The sequence below is a fragment of the Haemaphysalis longicornis genome, unplaced genomic scaffold (assembly GCF_048455015.1).
Source record: "Haemaphysalis longicornis isolate Haplotype H1 unplaced genomic scaffold, Haemaphysalis longicornis Haplotype H1 scaffold_11, whole genome shotgun sequence".
Lineage (NCBI taxonomy): Eukaryota > Metazoa > Arthropoda > Arachnida > Ixodida > Ixodidae > Haemaphysalis > Haemaphysalis longicornis.
Genome location: NW_027526214.1, coordinates 93,929,780 through 93,942,276, shown reverse-complemented (window position 1 = coordinate 93,942,276; position 12,497 = coordinate 93,929,780). Strand labels below are relative to the sequence as shown.

At 46.9% G+C, this 12,497-nt stretch overlaps 3 non-coding genes across 3 annotated transcripts; all 3 read right to left on the bottom strand.

Annotated features, from left to right (window-relative positions):
* Positions 1-2,343: 2,343 nt before the first annotated feature.
* On the bottom strand, positions 2,344-2,415 carry Trnaa-ugc (transfer RNA alanine (anticodon UGC)). Its single transcript has one exon. It is a non-coding gene; the product is annotated as a tRNA-Ala (tRNA).
* Positions 2,416-7,621: 5,206 nt separating this feature from the next.
* Positions 7,622-7,693, bottom strand: Trnaa-ugc (transfer RNA alanine (anticodon UGC)). Its single transcript has one exon. It is a non-coding gene; the product is annotated as a tRNA-Ala (tRNA).
* A 4,731-nt stretch (positions 7,694-12,424) lies between these two features.
* Positions 12,425-12,497, bottom strand: Trnak-uuu (transfer RNA lysine (anticodon UUU)). Its single transcript has one exon. It is a non-coding gene; the product is annotated as a tRNA-Lys (tRNA).

Here is a 12,497-nt window from a genome sequence, read left to right as displayed (position 1 = left end):
GGCTATCTTGGCGACTGTGTTCTTCTTCACTTTCTGGGCTATTTATATTTACTAGAAGTGTATCTGACACTTGAGGGTGGTGGCCAGCGCCACTCTGACTACACGGGGAGAAGGGGACCTTCTTTTCAACCCCCGGGGCGTGACTCCAACGTCTACAGCCTGTCATGAGCGGATAACTGGCGGGAAGCCCTCTTCTGTACCTAGGCATCAAGGCTGCCTGAACCGAGACCCTCGCTAGGCTTTCGCAGAATAATATAGTAAGGAAATGAGGGGCTCGTTGAGGAAATACAGAAAGATAGGTCAGCAGTCTACAATGCCAAAGGAGGCATGGAGGTGTGGTTAGGCTCTTTTTTTTTTACTACGGTTAATGAAGTAAACATTTTTTTTAAATTTACAGAAGAAAGAAAGAAAGAAAAACACGCGCCCAGAGTGGGGACTGAACCCATGGATTTCGATTACATGTCGAATGCCTTTCCAATTCGGCTATCTGAGCGACTGTGTTCTCCTTCACTTTCTGGGCTATTTATATTTACTAGATGTGTATCTGACACTTGAGGGTGGTGGCCAGCGCCACTCTGACTACACGGGGAGAAGGGGACCTTCTTTTCAACCCCCGGGGCGTGACTCCAACGTCTACAGCCTGTCATGAGCGGATAACTGGCGGGAAGCCCTCTTCTGTACCTAGGCATCAAGGCTGCCTGAACCGAGACCCTCGCTAAGCTTTCGCAGAATAATATAGTAAGGAAATGAGGGGCTCGTTGAGGAAATACAGAAAGATAGGTCAGCAGTCTACAATGCCAAAGGAGGCATAGGGGTTTGGTTAGGCTCTTTGCTTTTTTACTACGGGTAATGAAGTAAACATTTTTTTTAAATCTACAGAAAAAAGAAAGAAAGATAAACACGCACCCAGAGTGGGGACTGAACCCACGGCTTTCGATTACATGTCGAATGCCTTACCAACTCGGCTATCTTGGCGACTGTGTTCTTCTTCACTTTCTGGGCTATTTATATTTACTAGAAGTGTATCTGACACTTGAGGGTGGTGGCCAGCGCCACTCTGACTACACGGGGAGAAGGGGACCTTCTTTTCAACCCCCGGGGCGTGACTCCAACGTCTACAGCCTGTCATGAGCGGATAACTGGCGGGAAGCCCTCTTTTGTACCTAGGCATCAAGGCTGCCTGAACCGAGACCCTCGCTAGGCTTTCGCAGAATAATATAGTAAGGAAATGAGGGGCTCGTTGAGGAAATACAGAAAGATAGGTCAGCAGTCTACAATGCCAAAGGAGGCATGGAGGTGTGGTTAGGCTCTTTTTTTTTTACTACGGTTAATGAAGTAAACATTTTTTTTTAATTTACAGAAGAAAGAAAGAAAGAAAAACACGCACCCAGAGTGGAGACTGAACCCACGCCTTTCGATTACATGTCGAATGACTTACCAATTCGGCTATCTGGGCGACTGTCTTCTCCTTCACTTTCTGGGCTATATATATTTACTAGAAGTGTATCTGACACTTGAGGGTGGTGGCCAGAGCTACTCTGACTACACGGGGAGAAGGCGACCTTCTTTTCAATCCCTGGGGCGTGACTCCAACGTCTACAGCCTGTCATGAGCGGGTAACTGGCGGGAAGCCCTCTTATGTACCTTGGCATCAAGGCTGCCTGAACCGAGACCCTCGCTAGGCTTTCGCAGAATAATATAGTAAGAAAATGAGGGGCTCATTGAGGAAATACAGAAAGATAGGTCAGCAGTATACAATGCCAAAGGAGGCATAGGGGTTTGGTTAGGCTCTTTTCTTTTTTACTACGGGTAATGAAGTAAACATTTTTTTAAATCTACAGAAGAAAGAAAGAAAACCACGCGCCCAGAGTGGGGACTGAACCCACGGCTTTCGATTACATCTCGAATGCCTTACCAATTTGGCTATCTTGGAGACTGTGTTCTTCTTCACTTTCTGGGCTATTTATATTTACTAGAAGTGTATCTGACACTTGAGGGTGGTGGCCAGCGCCACTCTGACTACACGGGGAGAAGGGGACCTTCTTTTCAACCCCCGGGGCGTGACTCCAACGTCTACAGCCTGTCATGAGCGGATAACTGGCGGGAAGCCCTCTTCTGTACCTAGGCATCAAGGCTGCCTGAACCGAGACCCTCGCTAAGCTTTCGCAGAATAATATAGTAAGGAAATGAGGGGCTCGTTGAGGAAATACAGAAAGATAGGTCAGCAGTCTACAATGCCAAAGGAGGCATAGGGGTTTGATTAGGCTCTTTGCTTTTTTACTACGGGTAATGAAGTAAACATTTTTTTTAAATCTACAGAAAAAAGAAAGAAAGATAAACACGCACCCAGAGTGGGGACTGAACCCACGGCTTTCGATTGCATGTCGAATGCCTTACCAATTCGGCTATCTTGGCGACTGTGTTCTTCTTCACTTTCTGGGCTATTTATATTTACTAGAAGTGTATCTGACACTTGAGGGTGGTGGCCAGCACCACTCTGACTACACGGGGAGAAGGGGACCTTCTTTTCAACCCCCGGGGCGTGACTCCAACGTCTACAGCCTGTCATGAGCGGATAACTGGCGGGAAGCCCTCTTTTGTACCTAGGCATCAAGGCTGCCTGAACCGAGACCCTCGCTAGGCTTTCGCAGAATAATATAGTAAGGAAATGAGGGGCTCGTTGAGGAAATACAGAAAGATAGGTCAGCAGTCTACAATGCCAAAGGAGGCATGGAGGTGTGGTTAGGCTCTTTTTTTTTACTACGGTTAATGAAGTAAACATTTTTTTTAAATTTACAGAAGAAAGAAAGAAAGAAAAACACGCACCCAGAGTGGAGACTGAACCCACGCCTTTCGATTACATGTCGAATGACTTACCAATTCGGCTATCTGAGCGACTGTGTTCTCGTTCACTTTCTGGGATATTTATATTTACTAGAGGTGTATCTGACACTTGAGGGTCGTGGCCAGCGCCGCTTTGACTACACGGGGAGAAGGGGACCTTCTTTTCAACCCCCGGGGCGTGACTCCAACGTCTACAGCCTGTCATGAGCGGGTAACTGGCGGGAAGCCCTCTTCTGTACCTAGGCATCAAGGCTGCCTGAACCGAGACCCTCGCTAGGCTTTCGCAGAATAATATAGTAAGGAAATGAGGGGCTCGTTGAGGAAATACAGAAAGATAGGTCAGCAGTCTACAATGCCAAAGGAGGCATAGGGGTGTGGTTAGGCTCTTTTCTTTTTTACTACGGGTAATGAAGTAAACATTTTTTTTAAATCTACAGAAGAAAGAAAGAAAGAAAAAGACGCGCCCAGAGCGGGGACCAAACCCACGCCTTTCGATTACATGTCGAATGCCTTACCAATTCGGTTATCTGGGCGACTGTGTTCTCCTTCACTTTCTGGGCTTTTTATATTTACTAGAAGTGTATCTGACACTTGAGAGTGGTGGCCAGTGCAACTCTGACTACACGGAGAGAAGGGAACCTTCTTTTCAACCCCCGGGGTGTGACTCCAAGGTCTACAGCCTGTCATGAGCGGGTAACTGGCGGGAAGCCCTCTTATGTACCTAGGCATCAAGGCTGCCTGAACCGAGACCCTCGCTAGGCTTTCGAAGAATAATATAGTAAGTTAATTAGGGGCTCGTTGAGGAAATACAGAAAGATAGGTCAGCAGTGTACAATGCCAAAGGAAGCATAGGGGTGTGGTTAGGCTCTTGTCTTTTTACTATGGTTAATGAAGTAAATTTTTTTTTTAAATGTACAGAAGAAAGGAAGAAAGAAAAAAACGCGCCCAGAGTGGGGACTGAACCCATTGATTTCGATTACATGTCGAATGCCTTTCCAATACGGCTATCTGAGTGACTGTGTTCTCCTTCACTTTCAGGGATATTTATATTTACTAGAGGTGTATCTGACCATTGAGGGTGGTGGCCAGCGCCACTTTGACTGCACGGGGAGAAGGGGACCTTCTTTTCAACCCCCGGGGCATGACTCCAACGTCTACAGCCTGTCATGAGCGGGTAACTGGCGGGAATCCCTCTTATGTACCCAGGCATCAAGGCAGCCTGAACCAAGACCCTCGCTAGGCTTTCGCCGAATATTATAGTAAGGAAATGAGGGGCTCGTTGAGGAAATACAGAAAGATAGGTCAGCAGTCTACAATGCCAAAGGAGGCTAGGGGTTTGGTTAAGCTCTTTTCTTTTTTACTACGGTTAATGAAGTACACATTTTTTTTAAATCTACAGAAGAAAGAAAGAAAGAAAAAGACGCGCCCAGAGCGGGGACCAAACCCACGCCTTTCGATTACATGTCGAATGCCTTACCAATTCGGTTATCTGGGCGACTGTGTTCTCCTTCACTTTCTGGGCTTTTTATATTTACTAGAAGTGTATCTGACACTTGAGAGTGGTGGCCAGTGCCACTCTGACTACACGGAGAGAAGGGAACCTTCTTTTCAACCCCCGGGGTGTGACTCCAAGGTCTACAGCCTGTCATGAGCGGGTAACTGGCGGGAAGCCCTCTTATGTACCTAGGCATCAAGGCTGCCTGAACCGAGACCCTCGCTAGGCTTTCGCAGAATAATTTAGTAAGGAAATGAGGGAGCTTGTTGAGGAAATACAAAGAGATAGGTCAGCAGTCTACAATGCCAAAGGAGGCATAGGGGTGTGGTTACTCTCTTTTCTTTTTTACTACGGTTAATGAAGTAAACATTTTTTTAAATCTACAGAAGAAAGAAAGAAAGGAAAACACACGCCCAGAGTGGGGACCGAACCCACTCCTGTCGATAACATGTCGAATGCCTTACCAATTCGGCTATCTGGGCGACTGTGTTCTCCTTCACTTTCTGGGCTATATATATTTACTAGAAGTGTATCTGACACTTGAGGGTGGTAGCCAGAGCTACTCTGACTACACGGGGAGAAGGCGACCTTCTTTTCAATCTCCGGGGCGTGACTCCGTCTACAGCCTGTCATGAGCGGGTAACTGGCGGGAAGCCCTCTTATGTACCTAGGCATCAAGGCTGCCTGAACCGAGACCCTCGCTAGGCTTTCGCAGAATAATATAGTAAGAAAATGAGGGGCTCGTTGAGGAAATACAGAAAGATAGGTCAGCAGTATACAATGCCAAAGGAGGCATAGGGGTTTGGTTAGGCTCTTTTCTTTTTTACTACGGGTAATGAAGTAAACATTTTTTTAAATCTACAGAAGAAAGAAAGAAAACCACGCGCCCAGAGTGGGGACTGAACCCACGGTTTTCGATTACATGTCGAATGCCTTACCAATTCGGCTATCTTGGCGACTGTGTTCTTCTTCACTTTCTGGGCTATTTATATTTACTAGAAGTGTATCTGACACTTGAGGGTGGTGGCCAGCGCCACTCTGACTACACGGGGAGAAGGGGACCTTCTTTTCAACCCCCGGGGCGTGACTCCAACGTCTACAGCCTGTCATGAGCGGATAACTGGCGGGAAGCCCTCTTCTGTACCTAGGCATCAAGGCTGCCTGAACCGAGACCCTCGCTAGGCTTTCGCAGAATAATATAGTAAGGAAATGAGGGGCTCGTTGAGGAAATACAGAAAGATAGGTCAGCAGTCTACAATGCCAAAGGAGGCATGGAGGTGTGGTTAGGCTATTTTTTTTTTACTACGGTTAATGAAGTAAACATTTTTTTTAAATTTACAGAAGAAAGAAAGAAAGAAAAACACGCGCCCAGAGTGGGGACTGAACCCATGGATTTCGATTACATGTCGAATGCCTTTCCAATTCGGCTATCTGAGCGACTGTGTTCTCCTTCACTTTCTGGGCTATTTATATTTACTAGATGTGTATCTGACACTTGAGGGTGGTGGCCAGCGCCACTCTGACTACACGGGGAGAAGGGGACCTTCTTTTCAACCCCCGGGGCGTGACTCCAACGTCTACAGCCTGTCATGAGCGGATAACTGGCGGGAAGCCCTCTTCTGTACCTAGGCATCAAGGCTGCCTGAACCGAGACCCTCGCTAAGCTTTCGCAGAATAATATAGTAAGGAAATGAGGGGCTCGTTGAGGAAATACAGAAAGATAGGTCAGCAGTCTACAATGCCAAAGGAGGCATAGGGGTTTGGTTAGGCTCTTTGCTTTTTTACTACGGGTAATGAAGTAAACATTTTTTTTAAATCTACAGAAAAAAGAAAGATAAACACGCACCCAGAGTGGGGACTGAACCCACGGCTTTCGATTACATGTCGAATGCCTTACCAATTCGGCTATCTTGGCGACTGTGTTCTTCTTCACTTTCTGGGCTATTTATATTTACTAGAAGTGTATCTGACACTTGAGGGTGGTGGCCAGCGCCACTCTGACTACACGGGGAGAAGGGGACCTTCTTTTCAACCCCCGGGGCGTGACTCCAACGTCTACAGCCTGTCATGAGCGGATAACTGGCGGGAAGCCCTCTTTTGTACCTAGGCATCAAGGCTGCCTGAACCGAGACCCTCGCTAGGCTTTCGCAGAATAATATAGTAAGGAAATGAGGGGCTCGTTGAGGAAATACAGAAAGATAGGTCAGCAGTCTACAATGCCAAAGGAGGCATGGAGGTGTGGTTAGGCTCTTTTTTTTTACTACGGTTAATGAAGTAAACATTTTTTTTTAATTTACAGAAGAAAGAAAGAAAGAAAAACACGCACCCAGAGTGGAGACTGAACCCACGCCTTTCGATTACATGTCGAATGACTTACCAATTCGGCTATCTGGGCGACTGTCTTCTCCTTCACTTTCTGGGCTATATATATTTACTAGAAGTGTATCTGACACTTGAGGGTGGTGGCCAGAGCTACTCTGACTACACGGGGAGAAGGCGACCTTCTTTTCAATCCCTGGGGCGTGACTCCAACGTCTACAGCCTGTCATGAGCGGGTAACTGGCGGGAAGCCCTCTTATGTACCTTGGCATCAAGGCTGCCTGAACCGAGACCCTCGCTAGGCTTTCGCAGAATAATATAGTAAGAAAATGAGGGGCTCATTGAGGAAATACAGAAAGATAGGTCAGCAGTATACAATGCCAAAGGAGGCATAGGGGTTTGGTTAGGCTCTTTTCTTTTTTACTACGGGTAATGAAGTAAACATTTTTTTAAATCTACAGAAGAAAGAAAGAAAACCACGCGCCCAGAGTGGGGACTGAACCCACGGCTTTCGATTACATGTCGAATGCCTTACCAATTTGGCTATCTTGGAGACTGTGTTCTTCTTCACTTTCTGGGCTATTTATATTTACTAGAAGTGTATCTGACACTTGAGGGTGGTGGCCAGCGCCACTCTGACTACACGGGGAGAAGGGGACCTTCTTTTCAACCCCCGGGGCGTGACTCCAACGTCTACAGCCTGTCATGAGCGGATAACTGGCGGGAAGCCCTCTTCTGTACCTAGGCATCAAGGCTGCCTGAACCGAGACCCTCGCTAAGCTTTCGCAGAATAATATAGTAAGGAAATGAGGGGCTCGTTGAGGAAATACAGAAAGATAGGTCAGCAGTCTACAATGCCAAAGGAGGCATAGGGGTTTGGTTAGGCTCTTTGCTTTTTTACTACGGGTAATGAAGTAAACATTTTTTTTAAATCTACAGAAAAAAGAAAGAAAGATAAACACGCACCCAGAGTGGGGACTGAACCCACGGCTTTCGATTGCATGTCGAATGCCTTACCAATTCGGCTATCTTGGCGACTGTGTTCTTCTTCACTTTCTGGGCTATTTATATTTACTAGAAGTGTATCTGACACTTGAGGGTGGTGGCCAGCACCACTCTGACTACACGGGGAGAAGGGGACCTTCTTTTCAACCCCCGGGGCGTGACTCCAACGTCTACAGCCTGTCATGAGCGGATAACTGGCGGGAAGCCCTCTTTTGTACCTAGGCATCAAGGCAGCCTGAACCGAGACCCTCGCTAGGCTTTCGCAGAATAATATAGTAAGGAAATGAGGGGCTCGTTGAGGAAATACAGAAAGATAGGTCAGCAGTCTACAATGCCAAAGGAGGCATGGAGGTGTGGTTAGGCTCTTTTTTTTTTACTACGGTTAATGAAGTAAACATTTTTTTTAAATTTACAGAAGAAAGAAAGAAAGAAAAACACGCACCCAGAGTGGAGACTGAACCCACGCCTTTCGATTACATGTCGAATGACTTACCAATTCGGCTATCTGAGCGACTGTGTTCTCGTTCACTTTCTGGGATATTTATATTTACTAGAGGTGTATCTGACACTTGAGGGTCGTGGCCAGCGCCGCTTTGACTACACGGGGAGAAGGGGACCTTCTTTTCAACCCCCGGGGCGTGACTCCAACGTCTACAGCCTGTCATGAGCGGGTAACTGGCGGGAAGCCCTCTTCTGTACCTAGGCATCAAGGCTGCCTGAACCGAGACCCTCGCTAGGCTTTCGCAGAATAATATAGTAAGGAAATGAGGGGCTCGTTGAGGAAATACAGAAAGATAGGTCAGCAGTCTACAATGCCAAAGGAGGCATAGGGGTGTGGTTAGGCTCTTTTCTTTTTTACTACGGGTAATGAAGTAAACATTTTTTTTAAATCTACAAAAGAAAGAAAGAAAGAAAACCACGCCCCCAGAGTGGGGACCGAACCCACGCCTTTCGATTACATGTCGAATGCCTTACCAATTCGGATATCTGGGCGACTGTGTTCTCCTTAACTTTCTCGGCTATTTATATTTACTCGAAGTGTATGTGACACTTGAGGTTGGTGGCCAGCGCCACCCTGACTACACGGGGAGAAGGGGAAATTCTTTTCAACCCCCGGGGCGTGACTCCAACGTCTACAGCCTGTCATGAGCGTCTAACTGGCGGGAAGCCCTCTTATGTACCTAGGCATCAAGGCTGCCTGAACCGAGACCCTCGCTATGCTTTCGAAGAATAATATAGTAAGTTAATTAGGGGCTCGTTGACGAAATACAGAAAGATAGGTCAGCAGTGTACAATGCCAAAGGAAGCATAGGGGTGTGGTTAGGCTCTTGTCTTTTTACTATGGTTAATGAAGTAAATTTTTTTTTAAATGTACAGAAGAAAGGCAGAAAGAAAAACACGCGCCCAGAGTGGTGACCGAACCCATGCCTTTCGATTACATGTCGAATGCCTTAGCAATACGGCTATCTGGGCGACTGTGTTCTCCTTCACTTTCTGGGCTATTTATATTTACTAGAAGTGTATCTGATACTTGAGGGTGGTGGCCAGCACCACTCTGACTACACGGGGAGAAGGGAACCTTCTTTTCAACCCCCGGGGTGTGACTCCAAGGTCTACAGCCTGTCATGAGCGGGTAACTGGCGGGAAGCCCTCTTATGTACCTAGGCATCAAGGCTGCCTGAACCGAGACCCTCGCTAGGCTTTCGCAGAATAATATAGTAAGGAAATGAGGGGGCTTGTTGAGGAAATACAAAAAGATAGGTCAGCAGTCTACAATGCCAAAGGAGGCATAGGGGTGTGGTTACTCTCTTTTTTTTTTTACTACGATTAATGAAGTAAACATTTTTGTAAATCTACAGAAGAAAGAAAGAAAGGAAAACACACTCCCAGAGTGGGGACCGAACCCACTCCTGTCGATAACATGTCGAATGCCTTACCAATTCGGCTATCTGGGCGACTGTCTTCTCCTTCACTTTCTGGGCTATATATATTTACTAGAAGTGTATCTGACACTTGAGGGTGGTGGCCAGAGCTACTCTGACTACACGGGGAGAAGGCGACCTTCTTTTCAATCCCTGGGGCGTGACTTCAACGTCTACAGCCTGTCATGAGCGGGTAACTGGCGGGAAGCCCTCTTATGTACCTAGGCATCAAGGCTGCCTGAACCGAGACCCTCGCTAGGCTTTCGCAGAATAATATAGTAAGAAAATGAGGGGCTCATTGAGGAAATACAGAAAGATAGGTCAGCAGTATACAATGCCAAAGGAGGCATAGGGGTTTGGTTAGGCTCTTTTCTTTTTTACTACGGGTAATGAAGTAAACATTTTTTAAATCTACAGAAGAAAGAAAGAAAGAAAACCACGCGCCCAGAGTGGGGACTGAACCCACGGCTTTCGATTACATGTCGAATGCCTTACCAATTCGGCTGTCTTGGCGACTGTGTTCTTCTTCACTTTCTGGGCTATTTATATTTACTAGAAGTGTATCTGACACTTGAGGGTGGTGGCCAGCGCCACTCTGACTACATGGGGAGAAGGGGACCTTCTTTTCAACCCCCGGGGCGTGACTCCAACGTCTACAGCCTGTCATGAGCGGATAACTGGCGGGAAGCCCTCTTCTGTACCTAGGCATCAAGGCTGCCTGAACCGAGACCCTCGCTAAGCTTTCGCAGAATAATATAGTAAGGAAATGAGGGGCTCGTTAAGGAAATACACAAAGATAGGTCAGCAGTCTACAATGCCAAAGCAGGCATAGGGGTTTGGTTAGGCTCTTTTCTTTTTTACTACGGCTAATGAAGTAAACATTTTTTTTAAATCTACAGAAAAAAGAAAGAAAGATAAACACGCACCCAGAGTGGGGACTGAACCCACGGCTTTCGATTACATGTCGAATGCCTTACCAATTCGGCTATCTTGGCGACTGTGTTCTTCTTCACTCTCTGGGCTATTTATATTTACTAGAAGTGTATCTGACACTTGAGGGTGGTGGCCAGCGCCACTCTGACTACACGGGGAGAAGGGGACCTTCTTTTCAACCCCCGGGGCGTGACTCCAACGTCTACAGCCTGTCATGAGCGGATAACTGGCGGGAAGCCCTCTTCTGTACCTAGGCATCAAGGCTGCCTGAACCGAGACCCTCGCTAGGCTTTCGCAGAATAATTTAGTAAGGAAATGAGGGGCTCGTTGAGGAAATACAGAAAGATAGGTCAGCAGTCTACAATGCCAAAGGAGGCATAAGGGTTTGGTTAGGCTCTTTTCTTTTTTACTACGGTTAATGAAGTAAACATTTCTTTTAAATCTACAGAAAAAAGAAAGAAAGATAAACACGCACCCAGAGTGGAGATGAACCCACGCCTTTCGATTACATGTCGAATGACTTACCAATTCGGCTATCTGGGCGACTGTGTTCTCCTTCACTTTCTGGGCTTTTTATATTTACTAGAAGTGTATCTGACACTTGAGGGTGGTGGCCAGCGCCACTCTGACTACACGGGGAGAAGGGGACCTTCTTTTCCACCCCCGGGGCGTGACTCCAACATCTACAGCCTGTCATGAGCGGGTAACTGGCGGGAAGCCCTCTTATGTGCCTAGGCATCAATGCTGCCTGAACTGAGATCCTCGCTAGTCTTTCGCAGAATAATATAGTAGGGAAACGAGGGGCTCGTTGAGGAAATACAGAAAGATAGGGCAGCTGTCTACAATGCCAAAGGAGGCATAGGGGTGTGGTTAGGCTCTTTTTTTTACCACAGGTATTGAAGTAAACATTTTTTTTAAATCTACAGAAAAAAGAAAGAAAAACGCGGCCAGAGTGGGGACCGAACCCACGCCTTTCGATTACATGTCGACTGCCTTAACAAATTCGGCTATCTTGGCGACTGTGTTCTTCCTCACTTTCTGGGATATTTATATTTAGTAGAGGTGTATCTGACACTTGAGGGTGGTGGCCATTGCCACTTTGACTACACGGGGAGAAGGGGACCTTCTTTTCAACCCCCGGGCGTGACTCCAACGTCTACAGCCTGTCATGAGCGGGTAACTGGCGGGAAGCCCTCTTATGTACCTAGACATCAAGGCTGCCTGAACCGAGACCCTCGCTAGGCTTTCGCAGAATAATATAGTAGGGAAATGAGGGGCTCGTTGAGGAAATACAGAAAGATAGGTCAGCTGTCTACAATGCCAAAGGAGGCATAGGGGTGTGGTTAGGCTCTTTTCTTTTTTACTATTGTTAATGAAGTAAACATTTTTTTTATTCTACAGAAGAAAGAAAGAAAGAAAAACACGCGCCCAGAGTGGGGACCGAACCCACGCCTTTCGATTAAATGTCGAATGCCTTAACAAATTTGTCTATCTGGGCGACTGTGTTCTCCTTCACTTTCTGGGCTATATATATTTACTAGAAGTGTATCTGACACTTGAGGGTGGTGGCCAGCGCCACTCTGACTACACGGGGAGAAGGCGACCTTCTTTTCAACCCCCGGGGCGTGACTCCAACGTCTACAGCCTGTCATGAGCGGGTAACTGGCGGGAAGCCCTCTTATGTACCTAGGCATCAAGGCTGCCTGAACCGAGATCCTCGCTAGTCTTTCGCAGAATAATATAGTAGGGAAACGAGGGGCGCGTTGAGGAAATACAGAAAGATAGGTCAGCTGTCTACAATCCCAAAGGAGGCATAGGGGTGTGGTTAGGCTCTTTTTTTTTACTACGGGTATTGAAGTAAACATTTTTTTTAAATCTACAGAAAAAAGAAAGAAAGAAAAACACGCGCCCAGAGTGGGGACCGAACCCACGCCTTTCGATTAAATGTCGAATGCCTTAACAAATTCGGCTATCTGGGC